Genomic DNA, 24,649 nt, shown 5'->3' on the forward strand with positions numbered 1-24,649 from the left:
GCTGGAGAGCTGCGTCTCACTCAGTCTGATGGAAAGTGTCTAACTGCCTCTCACACATCAGCGATACCCATTCACAATCATACTCACGGGCTTATCCCCCAAACCTGCTCCTCTTCCCGTACTATCCCCATTCAGGTCCCAGTGCAGTCCAGGAGCCTAGACGTTGCTCTCGACACACAGGAAATGCTGTACCAAATACCATCAACTCCACCTCCTTGATTCTCTCTGTCTCTTCCTCTCCATCTCTACCATCACCACCTTAGCTCAGAACTCCTTCACAGTCACCCACGCCACAGCAACAGTCTCCCAACTCCCTGCTGGGGTACGTACTTCACCTCTAAGCTGCAGCCCGCGGGATCTCTTCTGAAAGCAAGTATGATTATGTCACCTCTGCCCCCATTTAAAATATAGACAAAGTCTAACATCCATAACACAGTCTGCAAGGCCTGCAAGGTCTGGCCTCCTCTCCTCTCCAGCCCCAGCTTACCCCACACCCCCTTGGTTCCTGGGCTCTCACCACCTCCTATTAGTACCTTTAACTTACTGGGCTCCCCCCATCACAGGGCTTTACACGTGTTGTTTCTTGTCCAGAATGTTCTTCCCACTCATGCTTCAGACCTTGGCTTCATTATCACTTCCTCAGGGAAGCCCTCCCTGACTTTCCTTAGCTGATTGCATTGCCCCGTCTCATCTTATTTAGCAGCCTGAATCTCACTCTGCAGTGTGTGCCACAGTTGGGACTCGATTATCTGTGTGTCCTAATGTTCCTCTTACAGTATCATTTCCCTTTCTAAATTCCTGGGCAAGGGACTGGATCTGCATTTGCTCACCATGGTATCCTCAGTGCCTGGGCTAGCGGACCTAGTCCCTGGCGTTAGTAATAAATGCGTGTTAAATTAATGAGTGCATAGTGAGCAACTACTGTGTGTCATGCTCTTCCGTGTATTTGGTTGCTTTTAACCTTCACAGCAACCTTGGCAGGTGGATATTTTGCTCTTTCTAGACAAAGTCATCGAGGCTCAGAGAAGCTAAGAAACGTACCCATGGCCACACAGCTGAAGGTAACTGAGCCTGAGCAAGAACCAGGTCCATGGGACTCTACAGCAGAGTTCCTGCCACTCTCTCCAGCAGCCTGGAAGTGGGAGAAAACATTCTCACGTTCACTCCCATACTGGTACTTGGAGGGCCTGTTCATACCGGATGCCCTGTGGGTTACCTCAGTTTACTCTCAGAATCCATCTGTGCTTTGGGTGTTCTATCCTTTTCCAAATGTAGCAATTGAGATACAAAAAGATTATGCAAACGGCCCCAATTACTCAGCAAAACAGCAGATGGGTTTCTAAGCCAGAGTGGCAGGCTCTTTTCACGGCACTGAGCATGCTAGAACAGGTAAACAAAAGCCTCACCAGGATGAAAGATCTCTAGCCCCCTTCAAAGGGCTGAACTGGCCTCTGGGCCTCCTCTCCGGCTCACACTTGCCAACCTGTGTCATCTGGGCTTTGAGAAATCCTTGTGCTGGGAACTGCTGGGTCTTGTTGGCCCAAGACTCTGGCATCAGAGACTTTCCAACCAAGGGGGAAGCAAAGGTAGGAGCCATGCCCCATCCCTGGTGTCAAGATAGAAGGAGGCAGCTGGATCTTGAGCTGACCTTTTACCTCAGCTTGAAAAGAAACTGTCTCTTCTTAGAGTGGTTTTTCAAGGACAGCTTGTGTTAGCCGTCACCCTCCCTCCAGGGCACAGTGTGGAAGCACAGGGTGGGTGGAGCTCTGGTTCACAGTGCTAGGTGCCCACAGGCTCTGGGCAGAACCAGCCAGTTTCCAGATGGACTACAACCAAGAGCCCTTGGGCACTGGAGCTGCTTGGGCCTGAGCCTGCCTGCCTGACCTTCTGGTAAAGGGAGAGGCAAGTCAGCCACAGAGGCCTGTGCTAAGGGTGGAGTCCCTAGCAAAGCTTCCCTTGGTTGGCCGAGTGACAGAGCCACCAACTGGACCTCTGTGGAGAGGATCCATAGTGCCATCGTGGTTCCCTTTGCTCACGCCTTTCTAGAAGAGATAAACGCATTGAGCAATGTTTCTCGAGTTATTTACAACACATCTCAGATCCAGATTTTTCTATTACTGCATTTGGGTGTCAAAGCAATGTCAAATTGCTGCAAAACGTTTCTAAATGCTCACTCAGAATTTTGGTACTTATCTCACTGTGGACTGATAACAGAGTGGCAGACCAGCGCAGTCCGTGCAACACACTGTGAGTAGCGCTGAACTAGAGAGCCCGTTACAGGATAAGACTGGGGGAAACGGTGCCGGGGTAGATGCAGGAATGAGAAGGACCTGGTGTGCTGCCCAGGAGGAGCGCTAGTTCTGCATACACACAGCTGGGTTCGAATTCCGCCGTCCCAGACATGGGCTGCATGGCCGGGGGCAAGGCACTTCTGCAGGCTGAGCCTCAGCTGCTTTATCTGGAGAGTGGGGGTCCTTAGTATAAAAGATGTGTTGTTCCTTTCCTCCCAGTGTCTGGACAAAGATCGCACCTGACTTCCCTTTGTGCTTGGGTGCGCTGACCCCTTCCCTTGGCTTCAGAGTAGCCAGTTAGCAGTTTCAATCATCCTGAGCATAGGATCGGCCCAAGATGGGCACATACCCAACGCAGTCACTGAAACTCTGTCTTGGGTCTTATGCTGGAGGTGCTAGGGAAGAGATGCTCTTTTTCTGCTGGGGTTGTAAGCACAAGGAAAATAGAATAAAGCCAGTGTAGAAGAAAGCTGAGTGAAAGTTTGGAGACAAAGGCCACAGCATTCAAGTGCCTGGATCCAGATGAGCTCCCCCTACACCCTCCTTTCCTTTTCCTTGTCACTGTCCTTGGTCACATTCCATCAGCTCTCCTCCTCCTCTCCAGGCTACCTACACACACATGTGTCCCGGATGGGTACGGTCAGAGGATGCAATCTGAGGTCCAAAGGCAGAGACCTGGGACCTGTGGGACCTGGATAAGCCACTTCATGTCTCTGGATCTCGGTCTCCTCGTTGCTCAAAGGGAAAGCTGTCCGTCTCAGCTCTCGGAGCTCTCAAGGGCTTGGCAGAGTCATGAGCATGATGTACACGGTTAAAGTGCTGAGCATTTACCCAGAACCGTTGCTCACATTTTACTAATTTTTGAGGCCCCAAGACACGTGCAGTGAGATAAAGTGCAGAGAAAGGATTTGGTCAAGAAGATCTGATCTCCACTTATTAGCTGGGATACTTTGCCTGTGGCTTAGCCTCTTAAGTCCTTGTTTCCTTGTTTTTAAGCCACAGTCACCGAAGTGGAAACTTGCTCCTCTCTTATTGACTTTATTGGTTAATAATAGTACCTACCTGCCTGTATGGCTGTAAGAGTGATAATGTAGATAAAGCACGTGGTACAAAGTAGGTGCTTTAATAATGGACTTCATAATAATTTTTTTAAGGATACCAAATGCAGGGTAACCCGGGTGACTGATGCTCAGAAAAGGTTTGGTGGTCTGCTCAGTGCATGGTGTTACTCTTTTGATGTTCCCTGAGCGAGACGGGTCCTGGAGATGTTATTAGTTCCTGCCTGAGGTGCACCATCCTTCTGATATCTTCTCCCTTTCCCCTGCACCTCTCTGATCCAGTCAGTTGCTAAACCCTGTCCATTCAAACTCTGCCACACCCCTTCTCCAGAAAAGTAACTTAATTGGCTTGCTTCTCCTCTCTGTCTCTCTCCCCAACTCTGCTTTCTGGGGACATCCTCTCAAATAAATACTTGCACCCAAGTCCTTGATTCAGCATCTGTTTTGCAGGGTCCCCAAATGAGGATACTGTCAAAGCTCAAATCCCATCACACCCTGTCAGGCACCCTTAACGATAGCCAACTTAATCTATAAACTGGATGCCCCTCCTGCACTTTCGTTCTTTCTGTGCCTGTTTTCTAGAAGCCCTCTTGCTTTCCCATCTATCCCTCTGTTTGGTGTGTTTGTTTGTTTCCAAGAACCAGCCCAGGTTCCATTCATTTCATAATAAGCACAAAGAATGATTGCTCAACCCTTTGATCTTCCAGAGCCGTCTAACCGAATTCCCCTAGTGTGATCTTTGTCCGGGCCGTTTTTTTTTAAGAGTTTATTTATTTATTTTTAGGGAGAGGGGAAGGAAGAGAGAAAGAGAGGGAGAGAAACACCAATATGCATGAGAAACATCAGTTGGCTGCCTCTTTCAGGCCCCCAACTGGGGACCTGGCCCGAAACCCAGGCATGTGCCCCGACTAGAAACTGAACCAGCGACCTTTCGCTTCAATGGCCGGCACTCATTCCACTGAAGCCACACCAGCCAGGACTTTGCCCAGGTTTCTTGACATAGTGGAATCTGCCCACAATATCCTGTTGCTCCCAACACTCCTCTGGTTGAACCAGAGCTAGATCTTCTCATCACCCAGAACTGCTCCAGCTCTGGACTCTTAAACTCCTTTGTCTCCAGGGTGGCACCACTGTGGAGGAGAGGAAATAGTTCTTTCTTCTTAGTTCTCTGATTGGTTTAATCTCCCCACTTTCACTTCTACCAGATCCCACAGGCCTCTAGAGATCTGGGGGAAGGGAGGAAGGCTAACATGGCAAGAACTCTCACCTCCTGCCAGCCCATGTGAGAAGTCCCAGGGTCTCCCTACCAGCAGCGGTCCCACTGTGAACAGTGTCCAGCCAGTAAGTCCCCTGGCTGGCCGGCCAGCTGTGCAGGAGGGGAAAGTTCTTCTGGCTGGTCCAATAATCCAATTGACGTGAGACAGATTAACAAGAGAAGATAGCCAAATTTAGTTACTTATGTCCATATAGGGGTCCCATAAGAATTAAGGCTTATCTACCACCGTGAGCTATGGAGAAAGCAGGGTTGTGGTTTGGGACATCAAAGGAAAGGAAGAGAGTTTATGTGGAGATGGAAGAACAATCGCTTGTTAAACAGATGTTTGCTGGGCCATCTTTAACAATGGGACACTGGAGGACTCTGATCAAAGGGGCCTTGCTAGGTTCCCTCCTGTCTGCCACCCATTACTTCATGTTAAACTAGAGTTATCTACGATGATAGTTTTCTTCCTGCAGCAGGTCCTTTCCAAATTTTTTTAGGCTGTCAGGGGGATCGTCAAAGGTTTTCTTGAGTCCTCTATTTCTTAAAATAACCTGCTTAAAATCGTCGATATCCAAAGAGGTTTATTTGGGGGTGGCAACCTCTGTTCCCCCTCCCCCTCTCCACAGACACTTTCCTCTCATGCTCTTCCTCCAGGGACATGAGCCCTGTGAGGTTGTCAACATCTCCGATCTCCTCCTCCCTGTCTCTCAGGCCCACTAGGTCAGACCAGCCCTACCAACCCCATAGGTCTTTCCCCAAAATTCACCTGTCCCGTCACTCCTTCCATTCATCCAATGGTACAAAACCCAGCTCTGGGTCAGTTCACTCATCAGCTTCCTCAGCTCTCCCCACCCATGGCCTCAGAAGAAGTGCAAAGTATTAAAGGGCACCCATAGGAATCGCCAGGGTCAGGACTCTGGCTCCTCTACACACTCAATGCGTAACCTTGAGCAAATTACATAAGTTTTTGGTCTTCAAACTCTTCATCTAGAAAAGAGAAAAATAACCAGACATATTGCTCAGGTGGAGGCTTGGTTTCTATGTCAAAGATATAGCAAACCCTCAATAACTTGATTGTGGTGACGTTGCCTTTGTTTCTACGTGGCTACGTCATGGGGTCCATGAGGGAATTAAATGAAATAAGGCACTTAGAACTGTGCCAGGCACAAGCTAACACTCATATATGCTGGCTGCTGTCCTGATTACTGAGTAGTTAGTTTCCTGGACTGCCATAACATATTCCACAAACTGGATGGCTTGAAGCAACAAAAATCTATTGTTTCACAGTTCAGGCCAGAAGTCCTGAAATAAGGTGTCTACTGGGTCGGCCTCTTTGAGTCTCTGAGGGAGAGTTGCTTCAAGCCTCTCTTCTAGCTTCTGGTGACTGCCGACCCTTGGCGCTTCTCAGTCTGTAGCTGGATAACTGCAGTCTCTGCCTTTGCACTCCCCTTGTCTCCTCCTCAGTCTCAGACTCAAATCTCTTTCTGACTTTCTCTTATAAAGACACCTTGCCATTGTGTCTGGGGCCCACCCTCAATCTAGGATGACCTAATCTTGAGATCCTTAACTTAATTATATCTGCAAAGACCCCTTTTCTAAATAAGTTCAGGTTCACAGATTCCAAGGGTTGAGACTTAGACATAGCATTGTGGAGGTCAGCATTCAGCCCCCTGCAATGGTCATTACAGAGAGCTTCATCGGACAGGTAGGAGTGAAAGCCAGATTGCAAACAATTAAGAAACAGAGGGCAGATGAGAAATGTAAATAATTATTTGAGAGACTTGGTTAAGAAGGAAGGCAGATGGAGAGGGAGCGAGAAGGGTAAAAGGGGAAATTTTGTTCCTGTTTAAACTATGCTAGACATTTATTTGAGCCTTTTAGAGGTTGGAGGGAGGGGAAGACAATAGAGAAGAAGGAAGAGCTTGAAGATACAAGAAAGAGAGGAGAGATGCAGTGGAGCGAGGAACGGGCCCGGACAGCCACCCTCAGTAAATCAGGGCTGAATGGGTGACTCAGTGCACAGGAGCTGGACTACAGACTGTTAGCAGCCATAAAACAAGTCAGAACAGAAAGAGAAAAGATCGGAGAAGGAAAGTGTGAGCCAAGGAGCCACCAAAGACAAGAGAGAACAGAACCAACCAACCTCAGGAAAGGCCTGAGACTTACGGGCTAAGCCGGAGATGATCTCTGGCAATTTAAGAAGCATTTTCTCCAGTTTCTCATGCGAAGCTCCCAGTGCTGCTGGAGGGCAGGTGGAATTATGAAGCCCTTGGGTGGAGAAAGGAACTGAGACCCAAAAAGCCTTGGGGTTGCTGGCGCTCACATTCCCCTTTATGCACTCTCCTGCCTGGGCTTCTGTGAGATGAACCTGGTGTTCCACCTCTTGGATCTTTCTTAAGACCCTTCCCAGAGGGCCTCTTCCTCCTCCAGCCCTTTACAGATTAAAAACCAATGGATTCACCTTATTTCCCCCTTAACTGGTTTGTCCTCCTACGTTGCCTACCGGGTGATTGGCACCATCAGCCACAAACCTGCCTGTGCCTGTCCCAATCATCCTGTCAGTCACCAAGGACTGTGTCTCCCACCTCCTAAATCCCTCAGGAGCCTGCTCCTCCTCTTCGTCCCAAGACCTCATTACCCTGTCTTACCTGAACCTTGAGAGATGCTCTCACTGGATCTCCCTGCCTCTCAGCTAGTCCATGATGTTCCTAAATCACAAAGATGATGTTCTTGCTCACCAATTCAAAGATTTCTGCTGGCTGCCCACCTCTGTGAGGTAGAGTTCCAACTGGCTTTCAGGCCCCTTCCAGAGTCTTCAGCCTCAGTAACCCCAAATTCATCCCCTACCCACCCAGGCCTTGCCTACAATTTGTCTGGGCTGTCCCTACTACCTGGAAAGTCCTTCTCCTTTCCACCATTGTCTGCTTAAAACCAGCTCAGGTATCTTCTCCTACAAAAAGGTCTCCTACAATACCTTCCTTCCCGTGGAGTTAACCCTTCCACATGCACTTCCCTCCCTTCTCTTGTCATCCTTCTCTTAGTTGGTGGCAATTGTTTACCTGCTTGTCAGACGGAGCAGAGATCCCCAGGCCCTAGGGTAGAATTTAAGAGCTGGCACCCACTCTGCACTCAGCGTTTGCTGGACTGTGCTGAACTGCCCCAGTGTGGACCACTCTGCCACAGTGTAGTTTCCTAACTCAGTGTTCTGTTATTTCCACTCTTTTCCATGACATGATAATTGGCTCAAAACATCTTTTAAAAAATTATTGATTGATTTTTAGAGAAGGGGGGAGGGAGGATGAGAGGGAGAGAAACATCAATGTGAGAGAGAAACATTGATCGATGGGCTGCCTCTCACACGCCTCCAACCAGAGACTGGGACCTGGCTCTCAACCCAGGCATGTGCCCTGACCAGGAATCAAACCAGCAACCTTTTGGCCTGCAGGCTGGCACTCAATCCACTGAGCCACACCAGCCTGGGCAGCTCAAAACATCTGCATACAAGTAACTTTTTTCCCCCTTTCCATTATGTACTTGAAATATACTGTCCAAACTGGTTTTACTTAGCTAAAGCTTATACTTAGTCGTGTGGCTTTAACAGGCATTGCCAAATAGTTCTTAGAAAGGTTGTCTTGATTCACATGACTGTAAGTACGTGTGCGTGTGTCCCTGCAACACTGCCAGCACTGAGTTTTACTACTTTTCATCCACACAGAGGTGTTTGTCTCTTCCTTCAAGGGGCTTTATTTAGTCCTAGAGAAGGAGTTAAAAATACCATGACAACGGGCCTGCGAACCAGACAATCGCGGTTCGATTCCCAGTCAGGGCACATGCCAGGGTTGCAGACAGGTTCCCTGCAGGCCAGTTCCCAGCAGGGGACGCACGAAAGGCAACCATACATTGATGTTTCTCTCCCTCTCTCCTTCCCTTCCCCTCTAAAGATAAATAAATAAAATCTTAAAAAAAAAAAAAAAAACCATGACAGAGGGTAGCAGAGGAGGCTGCGGGAGCCTGGCATGGAGTGGAGGTGGGGTCTCGTCCAGGCCTTAGAGTTCAAGGAGAACTTCCTAGAGGAGATGACACCTAAATTGGACACAAGCTGACACTTCCAGTTGCCCTGGGTCTTCCACAGCATCCCTGCCTGCGCTGGCTTTTCCAATATTATCTCTACCAGTCTCCTTCCTGTCCTGCTCTGAGACTCCCAAGTCCCGGGGAGAGTAAACACAACAGCTCACAAACAAGGAAACTGAGGTTCACAGGGACCGGGTGCAGCTAGTGATGGACAGGACTAGAATCAAGCCACTAATGACTATCCCCAAACCAGTGTTCTCCCAGCCGCCCCACCCCATCTGCCCCTCATTGGGCTGAGCAGGGACACTTTTCACCTCTCACCTCATTCACAACCCTGGAAGGTAAAGAATTCCATCCCCAGTCTGCAAAGGAGGAAAATGAAACCCAAAGAATCAAAATACCTGTCCTAAGGTCACGCAGTGAGGCTAATCCAGAGGGGCCCACCATATCGGAGAGCCCAACATGGACTCTCACCCCTGTGAGGGCTTCCCCCCCCCCCCACCTCCCTGACACACTCATCTCCAAGGGCTCAGGGTTAGGGCTTGAAGGTGATGTGAAGACCTGTAGGGAGAAACTGGGCAAGGAACATCAGAGGCTACAGAAGGTGAGAGAAAGAGCTGGAACAGATCCTCCCCTCACACACGCAGAAGGGAAAGATCCTGCCAGGAGCTCGACTTCAGACTTTCAGCTTCTAGAACTGTAAGAAAATAAACTTCTGGGCTTTTTTTAAGCCACCCAGTTTCTGGCGCTTTGTTAGAGCAGCCCCAGTAGGTGAATACAAAGGAAACACTACCTCCGACCTCAGAAGAAGAGATGTTGAAGATATGTTTGTTACATAACACCTGACTTTTGTGATTTTAAAATTGCTAATGTTTGTATTACTATATTCTTTTATTGAAGAAAATTTGGAAAAGGTCAGAACGTATAGAGAAGCAAGCTGAAAGCACATACCCTCTTTGAAAGGGCAATCTCGGGCAGCAGGGTCAGGGGAGCAGCCCCTGCCCTCTCATTTCACACTTCACATCTGGGCGAGTTTCCTCACGGGTTCTCTCTCCCCAGTTCAGTTCCTAGAATCTCCCTTGCACGGCAGCTGTGATGCTTGAATGAGAGACAGGGTAAGAGCACCAGGCCATCCCTGTGAATGGGAGAGATGGTGCCTATCTATACAGACATCGTCTGGAATTGGAGCCTTGCTATTTTCACTTCCCCCTTTCACTGCCCAGCATTTCTTGAGTGTTTCTTCATATCTTTAACAGCCGCCAAGTACCTAGCATCTCATTTCTGCACAGCTTTCCACCTATGAATGTGGTGTAATCTATTTACCGATTCCCTATCATCGAACATTAGGGAATTTCCAATTTTCCTCCCTTGTAAATCAGGCTGGGATAAATAAGCTTTGACTTTAAGGCATATCCTGGAAGTAGAATTGCTACATCACAGTATCGCTCTTTCTGAAGTGCTCACACACACTGTCAAGTGGTCCTGCAGAAACGCGTGCAATGTATCTCTGCAGAGAAAAAGGCGCGTCTTCCTTGCCAACATCTGGCGGCCTCGTTATTTTCATCTTGACCAATTCTATAGGTAACAAAAGCGGGCATCGCCTTTTCGTTTGTACTGTGGAATTTCTAACATTTTCGTAAAGTTTTTATATTTCCTCAGTGAATTACGTTAATCATTCTTTGCCCATAGTGTCCATAGGTCAGTTCCTCTCATTGTTACGGGTTTAGCAGGACTTGAAAGGCCCGCTGCAGATGGGAACCCAGGGGCAGCTTCCTTCCCGCCCTTGTGACCCTCCTCCTCCCACATTCCCATCCTCACAAGCCTTGCTCTGCTCCCCAGGGGACCATTGTCATTCAAACTAGTCCCTGCTTCCCAGAGCTTGGGAAACAGGCTCTCCCAGCACACTCCCCCTTTTGCTAGGTTTCCGTGCTGCAGCCCCACATTCCTTCGGCCCCATCGCAGGCTCTCACCACACCCTGCACAATCTCCCCTAAAATTCCTCCAGCAGGTGCAAAGCCACAGGGGCCCCGGACTGACCTGCCCCGGTGCAAGAATCCCAGCCCTGCCCCGCTGCGGCCTGAAAGGGGGAGGGTGTGGCAAGATGGGAAGCAGTTCAGAGCAACAGTTGGCCCTGGGGGAGGCCTGAGAAAGGAAGACCACCATGTCAGGTGGGAGAAAGAGCGAGTTTTAAGGTCGAGCACTTGCAGGCTGTCACCTCACTATCGTGCAGGATTGCGATGAGGGGCAAACGCAGCAGTATGTGTGAAGCACATAAGTCAGGTGCCCAGCTCACCACCGAGCTCTAAGGATCCCTTCTCCAGGAGGGATGGGCCTCGGAAGGGTCTGGTTTGCACTTGACTGGAGAGTGGATCGGTCAGAAGGAACAGCTTGAGCAAGGGCTGGGAGGCCAGAGGTTCTGGCTGAGTGGGTCAAGCAAATGAAGGGTCTCCTGGCCCCCAGAAAGAAGCCTGTAGGCTGCGTGGCAGGAACTGATGAGCTCGGACAGCAGCCCAGGCGGTGCACCGGCCGTGTTGGGCTCAGGGAAGCCGGGTTTTCTTTCCTGCCTGTCTCCAACTTGACTCATTCACTCCCCCACTGAAGATATCTGCTGGAGGGTGAGCCTGGCTGCCCAGGGGGCTGGGCCCTGCCCTGGATCTTGAGGGGTGACAAGCCTTGACGGTAGTGATCAGACACAGAAGTCACCCAGAGAAGAGTGACTAACACTGGGAGTCGAAGGGAGCTTCCCAGAAGCAGCCTCTGAGCTGGGCCTGGGGGTAAAAGTTTGTCAAGTGATGGGGGTGGGAAAGGACAGGTGGCCTGAGTCAGGACTGGAAAGGGCAGTCTGGCTTCGGTACCGGTGGGCCAGCATGCACACGGGTGGTAGGAGGGCAAGGTCTCCAGAGGGGCGGAGAGGGGCGCCGGAGTGGGTTTCACAAGGGTGCCGCGGGAGGTCCCAGGCTTGGCGGAGGAGGAGGGCAGGGCGTGCAGGAGGGGGAAGCAGAGGGGTGAGCCGAGCGCCCCGGGCCCCACCCGCCCCGGCTGCACGTAGCGCTCGTCGGCAAGGCGCCGGGCAGGTAACAAAGGGCCAGTGTCGCCTGCCAGGCGCCGCTCGGCCCTGCAGCCCGCCGGCTATGGGGCCCCAGCAGACTGTAAGGGGGCAGCGGGGAGGGCCGGGGGCTCTAGGGCACACCCTGCCTGGGCCAGAACCTCTCCTCTGTCCAAGCTTTCCCTCTCAAGGGCCCCCACAGCCCTAGAGGGCTGCCAGAGCCCGGTTGGGTAGACGGATGTCTGTGGCAAGACAAAGAAAGGGGCTAGCCCAGGGTCGCGCCGGGAGGAGCCCACGGCTGGGGGTGGGGGCGACCGAGCTGTGAAATGCACAGACCTGTATTTTGCAGGAGAGGCCAGGGCAGAGGCCCCGGGGTACTCAGGCGTGCCTGACCTCACCCCCCCGCCCCCCCCCCCCCCCCCCCAGTGAGGATGAACACTCTGCCTCAGGCCTCTAATCAAAATTCCATCTGCAAGAACGTTCCCGGATACACATCATGTCTCCGCTGGGGAATGTCTTATCTAGGATGTCTTATCTAGGAGGAGTCCACTTGAACAGACTGGTCTCCAAGTGGCTCTTCACGCAAGATTGTTCAGTCCACATCAAAGGAAGGCAGAGTGGTGGTGCTGATTGACATAGGGGGAGACCAAAGCCTTCTGGAGCATTCCAGCGGCACCATTAATTGTACCCTGACCACAGGATGCGCCCGCATGGCGCTCACAATCCCACAAACACGGGAACCCATGCATATGAGTGCACATGTGTGTAGTCCCAGACCCATGTCCACCCTAGTCTTCTACTTGCACTGGCCAGTCTGTACCCCCAGGAACCATTCCAGAGATCCCAACTGTCAAGAAGGGCTGGAAATGGAATCCTAGAATGGTCCTTTTGTATTATCCAAGCTCTTCACTCCCCCTACCCCGAGCACACCCCTTTGTCCCCCATGCAGGGCAATCCTGGGGCAGAACTGGGAGGATAATTGGGCCATGCTCACTGGAGATCAAAAGCACTTTGGAAGGGAATGTCCTCTGGACTGGGAGGGGTTGCCTGGCTCCTGTAACACCCACCAGCTGGCCCATTACAGAGAGACCTCCCATCTCCCCATCAAAGCATTGAAATGAGAGGCCAGAGGACCACCCAGGATAGGTGTGCAGGCCAGGAAAGAGCCAGGAGCTAAGTTGTTGGGGGTGGGGGCAGTTTTCTCATCAGTGCAGTGGGGAATAGTGCTGATCCCTGTGATCTGGGCCCCTCCAGTTCTGCCCTTTGAGTTGGAGCTGATCAATGGATCTAGGGCGTGGGGTCCTTGTGTTCACACAAACCTACTGCCCTTGCAACCTGGCTTACTCCCAGAGATGGAGTGCTGGGTGCAGCAAAGAGAAGGTCAGAGCCGCCAAATGCCCCAGTACAGTCTCCTGTAGGTCAGCTAGGGAGGAGTGAGACCAGGCCCCTGGTCTGGGGCTATCCAGGCCACTGAGCAACAGTCATGTGAAGACACAAATGCAGACACAGGCCTGCGCCCATGAGTGGAGGGCTCAGGACTGGTGTTCAGAGTGGGAGGGAAGGCTCCCCAAACAGACACAAGGCTGGGTACACAGATGGCTCTCTGTACTGTGTGGTGACTGAATGAAAGAACATGAGTGGATGGGTGGATGGATGGATAAATGTCCAAGTCCATGAATTCATGAGGGTTGTAAACCCTCTGCAGGCCGAGGCTGGGCCTTCTTGGGAACTGTCACTGCTCTGACCCTAGTGTGTATCCTCATCCCCCTAGCAGGTTCCAGCTCCCCATGGGCCAGGAAACCCTTCGATTCAGCCCCTAGTCCAAGGGCGGACATCCACCAGGGGGCCAGGCTGTGCGCACTGAACATTCTTCTGAGTGGAGTACTGATGCGTCCACTTCTGCACCAGGCTGAGAACTCTTCACTGGCATCTTCTGTGTCTGGCTCAGGTTCCTTCCACCCTTCACCCCAGTGTCTGCTACAATGGGAGGCAAACTGTGCCAAAGACAAGGCCCTGGAATGAAGGCCACTTCCTGGTTGTGTGGCCTTAGGTGGTCATGTCTCTTTCAGCCCAAGTTGCCTTGTGTGAAGTGGAGATAAAAATGCCTTATTTGCTTTACTGAATGTGGGATCACTACCCCTCCCACCCTCTCTGAGCCCAGGGAGCTTTCTTCACCTGTCACACTCTCGTCCACGCTTCCCTTTAAGTCCACCTTTGCCGCAGCACTTGCAGTCCGGCCTCTCCATTGCCCAACACGTGGTCAAGCACAGGGCAGTGGAAGGAAACGTTCACTGAATGGCTAAGTGATGAGCAAATGCATTTTGTTGAGCAGAGAGGTGAAGGCACCAGAACTCTGCCACCCTGAGGCTGCTTTGGGGGGTATTGATTTTAAGCTGTTGATTAAGAAATCGAGGACTTAGAAACTTTGAGCCACCCTCCTTTTCCGCCCAAGAGAAGCAGACAGAGAAACCTGCTTCAGGAAGACGATCTCAGGATGCTGCCTTGGCCTAATTTGGATTAAGTATCTATCATAAACAAGAGGGCTTCAGGCAGGTGCCTGTTAGCGAGACACCTGCTGTGTCACCCAGTTTCTGAGTCGCCTAGCAAGGATTTTCCTGCCACCGGTGTTCTGCCCTCCTTCAACTACTTGTAAACGCCCAGTCTCCTTTCTGAAATCTAACACCCTGTTCCCCTCCATTTCTCCTTTGTCCAAGAATGTCTTATATGCCCAATGTTCCCTTACTGTCTTTAGAATTTTCATGGATTTATCATGTCTATGTGAATTCCACATGCGCATGTATTAAACTTTGATTTTCCCCTGCTAATCCGTCTCCATTAATTCAGTTATTAGTTCAGCCAGAACTTAGAAGGTGTGAGGAAAAGTATCAATACTTGTTTAGCCCCTAAGTGTGAGGGCTTTTGTGGATATGACAGTAATTTAAATCATAGAAGTTCAGGACTTCAGTATATTCTACAGATGAACTGAACCCTCACCCTTGACAGATGAGGAAACTGAGAATGTGGAACAGACTGCCAGAGAGAGATCACGCATGGAGGTCATCCTGCTTGGACCTCAACTAGTACCTCCTAGCTCCCTGCAGAGAACGGCTTCCTCCATGGCCCCTTCCCAGGTCATTCTCATCAGACCACCCTCCTCACGTGCATGGCTCAAGTCCAAGTAGACACAGGGAAGCCCAACACGAGACCCCCATCATCCTCCTCCAGTCACTTCCTTACTCAAGACACCCGGGCCATGACAACCATGAGTGTATCTGGGTTCTTTTTTCTTGTTGTCTTTTGTTTGTTTGTTGTGTTTTTGTGAGAGAGAGATCAACATCGATTGTTACTCCACCCATTAATCATTCGATTCTCTAGTTAACTCCTGTGTGTGACCTGACCAGGGATGGAAGCTGCAACGTTGGAGTATTAGGACGATGCTCTAACCAGCTGAGCCACGGGGCCAGGGCATGTATCTGGGGTTCCCGAGGGCTGAAGATGGGATGCTGCTGTCAGGAGGCTGAGCATTCTGAGTGTGTGCTTCTGGTGGAGAGCAGCGGCAGTGAGGGCAGTGTGCGCAGGCGAGAGCTCTGAGTCTTAGCTGGGGAGCTCCCGGTGGAGCCCAGGGCAATGCACTCAGCTTGGACTTCGGAGCCAGACTAACCTTTCTCTAAATCCTGACTCTGATGTGAATCACTAGGGCAGTTACTTCTTCTACGAGCTTGTTTTCTCACCTGTAATGTAGGAATACTAATCCTTACCTGAGGATATAGAAATAATTCAATAAGAACATAAACAGAAGAGTCTGTTATGAACTGAGTGTTTAGATCCCCCCCCTCCGCCCTAAATTTATATTTTGGAGCCCTAACCCCTAGTGTGACTGTATTTGGAGACAGGACCACAAAGAAAGTAATTAAAGTTAAATGAGGCCAGGAGGGTGGGGTGCTGGTCTGGATTGGATTAGTGTCATTAGAAAAGATGTCAGAGAGCTCAGGAGGGTGCCTCCTCCCTCCCCACCCCCCATCCACACAGAGGAAAGGCCATAGGGAGACAGAGCAGGAACGCAGCTATGTGTAAATCAGGAAAGCAGCTGTCACCGGAAATCAACTACATGGGCACCCTGATCTTGTTATTGAACAGAAGGCATTCATCCACCCCACCGGGCATTAGCAGAGTTGAACACTTAACACTGAGAATTACAGTGGAGAAATGTTGGCTATTTTATTATGAATGGTGCCATCCAGGAGAACAGGAAGCTAATGCTCAAAAGCCCAAACTCCCTGGGCATGTAAATGACAGATTAGCTAGGGCAAAAATCCTAAAACTGTGGATTAGGGGGTTCTGGGTCGTGTCATAGGTAAAAGAAGGATAATAAATCATTTCTTTTAGTCTTGAGGACAGTTCAGAGGTCTGTTCTGGTGTCCCTCTGACTGGTCTCATACAAAAGTAGCCAGGGGGTCATTCCACTTTAGGATTCATTTGCTGAAACATAATTCAGATTGACATGTTATCTTTAGCCTGTAAGGGTTGTACCTCGTACTCATCAGTCAGGTCTGGTCTGCTGTCTTCTGCTGCCTTGGGGGTGGCTGATTATCCCTGGGAAAGGCTGGGTAGGATTTAAAGCTAAAAGTAGACAAAGTCCTGAGGACCCTGAGGATTCAGTCTCAGAGTTCTAGCCTCCAGAAAGGTAAGAAAAGACACTTCTGTTGGTGAAGCCCCCAGTCTGCTTTATTTTGTTAAGGCAGCCCAAACTAACGTAGTACCTAAATAAGTAGGAGGGCCATAGTTGTCCTGTCTCTTGACAACCCCCAGTTTCCTCTCTACTCCCAAGAGGAATAAGGAAGGAACTCTGGCTTACAGCCCCTTCCTCCACAGTTCAGAGGCCATTGAACAGAGGGGTAGTGGTGTGGGGTGGTGAGATCCGTGGTAAAACCAAAAGCGATGGCCCAGAAGATATCCATATCAAATCCCTGGAACCTGTGAGTGTTGCCTTACATGGAAAAAAAAATATGGTTAAGTTAATTAAGGATCTTGAGAAGAGGAGCACGTCCTGAATTGTCCAGGTGGGCCTTAACTGCCACCACACATGTTCTTACAGGAGAGAGGCAGAGGGACAGACAGACAGAGGAGAAGACAAGCACCCAGAGGAGAAGGAGATGTGAAGATGGAGACAGAGGTTGGAGGGGCGTGGCCACAAGCCAAGGAACGCCTGCAGCCACGAGCAGAAGGAAGAGGCCAGGAACAGGTCCTTCCCCAGAGTCTAGGGAGGGAGCGGAGCCCTGCCAACATCTTGCTTTCAGAATTCCAACCTCCAAAACCACAAGACAACACCATTTCCTGTTGTGTGAAGCTCCCCAGTTTGATGTGATTTGTTACATCCACCACAGGAAACTCATCTAGGTTTCTTGATTAGTTTTCTCCAACTCGGCCAGTCCCCTGCCTCTGTACCTCTCCTCTCCTAGCCAAACCTGGACTTAGACCCCCCAGGCTGTCACCCCTAAGCCCCGAAGCCTGACTCTGGGTGGGATGGGACACCTGCCACCACAGCCTAAGCTGGGCCATAGTTGCCACCTGCTCCTTGGCCTCGCTGCCTCCACTGGACTGCAGCGTAAGTTTCTTGGCCCCATCAGATACCCAGGGAAGGTGGCCATGCCTGCTGGGACCAAGTACTACTTAGTAGGGGAAAACACTAACTTGGGAAAATCAGGAGACCCATATTTATATTTTGCCTCTACATGAACTTGAACTCTCCAGGCCACAGTTTTCTTCACCTGCCCAACGCCTGGATTGGAGTGCATGATTTTTCTAGGCCTTTAGTTCTGACTGTAAATGACCAGAGAAAGGGGTGAGAGGGCTTGGAAGAGAAGAGGAAGATACTCAGTGCCAAGCCTAAAAATGAGGTTTGGGTCTCTCTCTCGGGCTGGATAAGGAGCAGTGTTAGGAAGGTAGGGCCTGGGGCTGGAGGTGTGCGTGAGAGGCGTCCATCACAGGAGGGATGCATGACGAGGTGCCCGCCTTGTCATACTCTTTCCAAGGGAGACTGCTCTGTCCCCAGTCCCCACAGCCCAAGGAGGTCCGTTTGGACCATGGGACCTTGTTCTTGGTGGACAGAACAAACTGGCATCAGGGGGAACCTGACCACACAGTCAGGGCTCCCTGGAGGGAAAAGATGAAATGGGCCAGACCAGATGGTCACACTTAGGAACTTGAACAGGGAAACATGGGAAAACATGACAGAAAAATGGAGGCAAAGAGGTCAAAGTATGAAGGAGTCCAGCGATCTGAGCCTGTTCAAGTGACTGAACAGAGAAATTGACATAGTCAGCAGAACAAAGTGAAGCAAACTCAGAATATTGTCAAGTTATGTCAATCATGAGCTCTACGAGTAAAAGTCCATGAGCTCCTGCTACTGCTGGTCCTAAGGGTTCCTACTGTTGAACGGGGAAGTTCACAGACTTAGAATTAGTAAGAATTGGTTTATTAAAAGCGCACTGCAGGATGCTGCTAAACATTCTACAATGCACAGCACAGCTTCCCACAGCAAAGAATTACCTGGCCCAAAGCAACAATAGTACTGAAATTGAGAGACCCTGGGCTAAGCAAGGATTTCTTAGGTAAGACACAAAAGTTAGACTACCGCCATACCACCCTGAACGCGCCCAGTCTCATCTGATCTCAGAAGCTAAGCAGGGTTGGGCCTGGCTAGTACTGGGATGGGAGATAAGATACAAAAGTTAGCCCTGGCTGGTGTGGCCTAGTTGAGTGAGTGCTGGCTTGGGAATCAAGAGGTCACTGGTTCAATTACCAATTGGGGCACATGCTTCTGTTGCAGGCTGGGTCCCCATTTGGGGGTGCACAAAAGGCAACCATACATTGATGTTTTTCTCCCTCCGTTCCTCTCTAAGAATAAATAAGTACAATCTTTTTTAAAAAAAGACACAAAAGTTAGAAACCATAAAAGAAAAAATTTTGATAAATTAAATTTTATCCAAATGAACAAATTTTGCTCTTTGAAACATGCCATAAAAAAAACAAAATGCAAGGCCCAGCTAGATGAAAGCATTTGCAAAACATTTATCACATAAAGGACTTCTATCCAGAATATTTAAAGAACTCTTACAACTTCAAGTAAGAAGACAACCAATTCCTTTAGTAAGAAGGCAAAAGATTTGAACAGACACGTCACCAGAGAAGACACATGACTGACTGACTAATAAGCACGCAGGAGGATACTCAATATCATTAGTCCTTAGAGAAACGCAGACTTAAATCATAATGAAAGGCCAGTACACGGCCATTAGAATGACTACAACTTTTCAAACTGACCGTATGGACATCGGCAAGGAAGTGGGACAGCTGGAACTTTACCCCACTGCTGGCCAGGATGGAAAACAGCACAGAACAATTGCAGAACAGGTTGGCAGTTTCTTGTAAAGGTAAACAGAGAACTGCTTGACAGCTCCGAAGTCCCACCTAGATATGCACCCAGGATGTATCTGCGAGGAGAGGTGCTCACCCAGGGACTTGTAAGGAATGTTCACAGCAACTTTACTCACAACAGCCCCAGACTGAACGTGACCCAAATGCCGACTCACTGGCTGGCGGGTTAGCACTCTGTGGTACCACTACATACTGGCACTTCCTCGGCAGTACAAAGAAACAAACTGCTGTCACACACTAAACACGGGTGAACATCAAGATCAGCGTGCCGGGTGGAGGAAGCCCCACACTCTACGTGTTCTTTCGTTTACCAAAAATGTCGGAAAATTAAAAATCATAGTGACAGGCGGCAGATCGGTAGTTGGGGGCTGGAGGCTGAGAGGGTGGGGGGAGGATTTGCTTCAAAGGGACTTGGAAACCTTCGGGGGTGACAGAAATGCTCCGTGTTTCAGCCTGGTGGAGGTCACCCATCTGTACACATTTGCAAAACTCGTCACATTTTACACCCCAAACTGGTGCATGCTGTTGCGTGTAAACTGTACCTAAGTGAGGCCTATTTAACAACAACCAAAATTCAGGCTTCTTTTAAGACCTAAGACCACCCCAAGACTGGCCTCGTGGTCAGCAGAGGCGGAGGGGCCTCATCACACCGAAGTAGAGACAAGCGACAGCCAGAGAAGTTGAGCCAGGCAGGAGAGAGCGCATTTAGCACTTAAAGTATCAGTGGTTTTTTATTTGAAAGGAGTTTAATACCATACACTTGAAAGAGTTTACTGCTTTTTGTCCAGTAAATATGTAGGTGATACATTGGATTGGCCAAAAAGTTCATTTGGTTTTTTCCCTGCAATGGCTCTAGTAGTGCTTAGTTGTCTTTAACTTCATTCAAAACACTTTTGTTAGATTGTATTGTGACAGCTGTCACATCAGTGTGCATTTAAAAAACTTATCAAAATTGGTGAGCTTTTGTGCAGCCATTTCAATATTGAAGATGGAATGAAATAAGCAACATTTTTTAATGTTTTTAATGCTTTATTATTTCAAAAAAGGTAAAAACAACTGAAATACAAAACAAATATTTGTGCAGTGTATGGAGAAGGTGCTGTGACTACTCAAATGCGTCAAAGGTGGTTCACAAAGTTTCCTGGTACTGTTGCTATTTTGGCCAAGTAATTCTCTGCCGTGGGACCGTCTTATGCATGGGAAGATGTTCGGCAGCACCCTTGGGCTCTCTCCACTGGAAACCAATAGCTGAAGATAGCTGACATACTCAAAATATCCAAATCAATAAAGTTATTGGAGAAAATTTTAAAATGTATTTTATTTTAGGGGAAAAAATGACAGACTTTTTGGCCAACCCAATAGTATTTGTCCATCAGAGATTGCTCATTAGAGATCTATAAAGAAGTCACAGACTTTGTCTGGGGAATACATCACTTAAGGATGCCTTTGTTACTTGGTATTTTTGACATTAGAACCTGATGTGAAGTTCTGCTGATTAGGGATGGACTTCATTCCTCATCTGTAGTGATATTTTCCATCTAGACCTCCTGGGGCCCACCGCTGTAGGCAGGGTCTTTGCAATAGTCCTGGCATTTCCCTTAGTGCTCCACACATATTAAGTGCATCTTATTGTTCTTATAATGGCCCTCTGTACTTTGTTTCTTGCCACTAAAAACTCTTCACAGAAAAAAACCATCACAAGTCAAGTTCGTGACTAAGGATTAGGCAAAGATTAAATAGAAAACCCAACTCATATGTTTCCTAAAACTGTCTAGCAAATAGCAAGTTGTCAGTATATATTGGTCAAATAAATACATAGATGAAAACGGGTTTCTTTTTAAGATTTTATTTATTTTTAGAGAGAGGGGGAGGGAGGGAGAACGAGAGGGAGAGAAACATCAGTGTGAGAGAAGAACATGGATTGGTTGCTTCTGGCAGGAGTCCTGACCTGAGGGCCAAACCCAAACCCACAACTCCGACCAGAGATCTAACCCAAGACCCAGGCATGTGCCCTGACCAAGGATTGAACCAGCCACCTTTCACTCTTCGGGACCAAGCCCAAGCAACTCAGCCACACCAGTCAGGGCTAAATGAAAACTGGTTTAAATAAAAGGAAGCTGTTAATTGGCTTCAGGTGACTCAAATGATATCATCAAGAATGGGGGTGGGGTCTTGCCCTCTCTCTGCTCCCATCTGGACGGTGTCAGTGGAAGGCTTCCCACGACCCTCGGCCATTCTGCTAAAAGCCTCCCTACTAATCCCTGGACTGTTACGTAAAAAGGAGTCTCCCTCGAAGTAGCCATGGAAAACACAGCCACTTCTCTTTCTCAGGAATGCCAGAAAAAGTCTCCTTGCTTTACACTGCTCTAATTTGATTCAGAGACAAGCCTAGACAATGGCCATGGATATATACGGATTGTCTTCAAACCTTCTAGAACCTTTTCTTTCTTCCTTCTTTTCATTCTCTCTCTCTCTCTTTTCCTTCCTTCAGAACCTACTGTTCATGTTAGAGAGTGAGGTACTTCCTAGAGACACAGAACGGGTGCTTGGTGGTAAGAAATGAGAACTGCCACAGGAATTTCAAGGTCCAGTGGAGAGTTCCAGGAAGGTGCCAGCTTTCAGTAAACAGTGAAGAAGCTGAGTTGTGGTTTGGTTTTGTTTTTTTCCTTAGATCAGGTTAAAAAGGAAAAAACATAACACTGTGTGCCCTGCCCCCACGCCACTTTTGAGGACTTTGAACATATGAAAATCATATAAAAGCCTTTCTTTACAGTTTTCCTTATGACTCAGACAGTAAGATTACATATAAAGATGCAAGGTTGTGGGGGAGAAAAACAAATTTCTAGGTACATTATTGAATTATGGTGGTAAACATACTGTCTTCATAAGGATTAAAAAACATGGAAAATACAAAATCATTAGATGTGGTATTTGGGTTGTACAGGGATTAATTAAAAGCAATTTGAAATTTGTTTCCCCCAAATATCACAATGCTTGTATAATCATGAGAACAAATCAGAACAGCCTGCCGTCGGTTGGAGTAAACACTGGGGCTGGGACTCAGGTGACGTTTTCTTGGTGAAGTGACTCAAGGTCTCCGAACTCCAGTTTCCTCATATGTAAAACAGAGTTCATAATAATAGCACCGCCTCTCAGCTATTGTGAGGATGGAATGAAGAATTCCATGTAGTATGTAGCAGACGGTACCTGGTGCGTGGGGACCACCCACCATGCCCTGGCCACGAGGAAGAGGATGCAGGGGAGGACCCGGCTGGCTGTGATGAGGCAGAGCTGGCATCAGATTTTTCCAACAGCTTAATTGAGGTATGACTGACATACAATAAAGAGCACATGATTAAACCTCACAATTTGAAGAGTTTTGACATGTGTGTGCACACCAGAAACCAGCACCACTGAAAGATAAGAAACATATCTCTCACTCCCAAAAGTTGCTTATTCCCTTTGGTAACCAACCTCTCCTTATTACCTCTGCACCAACACCTGTCCCAGGTAACCATTACTCTGCTTTGGGGCGCTGTAGATTAGTTTGCATTTCCTAGAATGTCATAGAAATGGAATCATACACATTATGTACTCTTTTTGGGGGGTTGTACTTCTTTCATTCAGCTTTTTTAAAATCATTCTGCATGTATCAATAGCTCATTCTTTTTCATTGCTGAGTCATACTCCATTGTATGAATATGTCCTCACCCATGAACATGTGGGTTGTCTAATGTTGGGTTGGAACAAATAGAGTTGCTATGAGCTTTTACTTACATCTTCAATTGGCAAGTTGTAATGTAAATATAGATAGTTACAAGAAACTTCTGGGCAGTAAATGTAGCATTTCGAGTGTGGAACTCCCCTGAAAAGGCGTGGAGGGCTGGGGGTCAATATCAGAAGACTCTCACATGTCTACCCACTTTCTCAAGCTCCTGCTCAGATCTTGGAGATCTGGGGTGGTATTTCAATGGGGTGGCCCATCCCTGCTTAGAGACACCTTCTCCCCATGACAGGGGTTCCCATACCTAGGTGGACATCATAATTCCCTGGGTCTCACCTAAGACCTACTACTCAGAATATTGCTTGGTGGGGCCACAGAATCTGTGTTTTCTAAAGTCCCTCGGGTGATTCTGCCATGCAGACAGGCATAGAAACTACCTACCTACTGGAGCCAGTTTAACCCCCAGGCAAAGCACTCTGACCCCTCTGCCATCTGGAACCAGGGCCCCAGTGCAGCCTCGCACCTCGCCCTTCACCCCAAACATGCAGCCTCATGAAACTGCTCCACAGTCCCCAGACACGCTCCGGCTCTTTCACTCAAGTTCATCTCTCTACCTTCTCCTTCCCTACCAAGAGAACTTCCACACGTCCTTCCAGGCCCAGAAGAAGCCACTTCCCTCAGGAAGCCCTCCACACTCTCCCTCCACTCAGCCAGGCAGAACTCTTGTCTCTTTCCTGTGAGTCTCCCTGCTCCTCCTGCTGCCTCTACCAGAGCACCTGCCACTCTGCCCAGTCGTGACCCAGTAACGCCTGTGCCAGACAGTCTGACCAGCGGCCTGTGGAAGCCTCCCAAGAATCCTCTGAGGTGGGTGAAGACGGTGATGGTAGCAAAGATGGACTAGGTGACACGCCTGCAAGAAACCTCTGCACCTGGGCTGCTGGGCCCCTGAATCCTCCCAACAGCTGGTGCGGTGGGGACTGTCCTTACCAGGTCCATCTGACAGATGAGGAAACTGAGGCCCAGAGGGGCAAATTCACTTACCTCAGTCACACTGACAGTGGCAGAGCTGGGAGTAACCAGGCATGGCTCCAGATACCGTGGTCTTACCCACTGCACTTTGGGCCTTTTGCAGATGAAGACACTGAAGTGCAGGGGACTCTCTGCCCAGGCTGACCATTCTCATTGTCTAATATGTACCTAGGAGCCTCTGATCCCCCAGCTCCACACTCCACATGGCTCTGGTTCCAACCTCCATCTAAGCAATCCTCAGGCCAAGCCCCTGTACTTTTTCCTTGGCCCTAGGACCTGGACCATTTCCAATTCTTGGCTATTACAAATAGAGTTGCTATGAATATTCATGTACAAGCTTTTGTAATGCTTTCATTTCTCTTGGGTAAATAATTAGGAGAGAAATGCCTGGGTCACAACACAGGTCACATTTCACTTTTTACCAAACTGCCGGACTGTTCTTCCGAAGTGGTGATACATTCAAACCTCCCACCGGCAGCCTGAGCGTTCCAGCTGCTCACCATCTTCACCAAATGCCTGGTGTGGTCAACTCGTCGTCATTTTGTGCATCCTGATGGAGCTGTGGCAGTAACGTCTCATGGCTTGAATTTGCGTTTCCCTAGTAACTATGATACCGGGGCTTTTTTACGTCTAGTAGCATCCATTTATTCTCTTTGGTGAAGCATCTGCTCAAATCGTTGTTCATGTTCTAATTTGGCTGTTTGTTCACTTTAGTGCTGACTCGTAAGATTT

The 24,649-nt window shown here is 49.0% G+C and overlaps 1 long non-coding RNA gene across 2 annotated transcripts in view; it reads right to left on the minus strand.

The window, feature by feature from the left end:
* The window catches only part of LOC119052475 (uncharacterized), a 50,433-nt gene extending 26,259 nt beyond the window's left edge, over positions 1–24,174 (minus strand). For both annotated transcript variants that reach the window (XR_005083115.2, XR_008390733.1), the window contains exon 1: positions 23,930–24,174. This is a non-coding gene — a long non-coding RNA (uncharacterized LOC119052475). The remainder of the gene's footprint in view (positions 1–23,929) is intronic.
* Positions 24,175–24,649: the final 475 nt, after the last annotated feature.

This window comes from Artibeus jamaicensis, unplaced genomic scaffold (assembly GCF_021234435.1).
Source record: "Artibeus jamaicensis isolate MK-2021 breed Jamaican fruit bat unplaced genomic scaffold, CSHL_Jam_final scaffold_847, whole genome shotgun sequence".
Classification (NCBI taxonomy): Eukaryota; Metazoa; Chordata; class Mammalia; order Chiroptera; family Phyllostomidae; genus Artibeus; species Artibeus jamaicensis.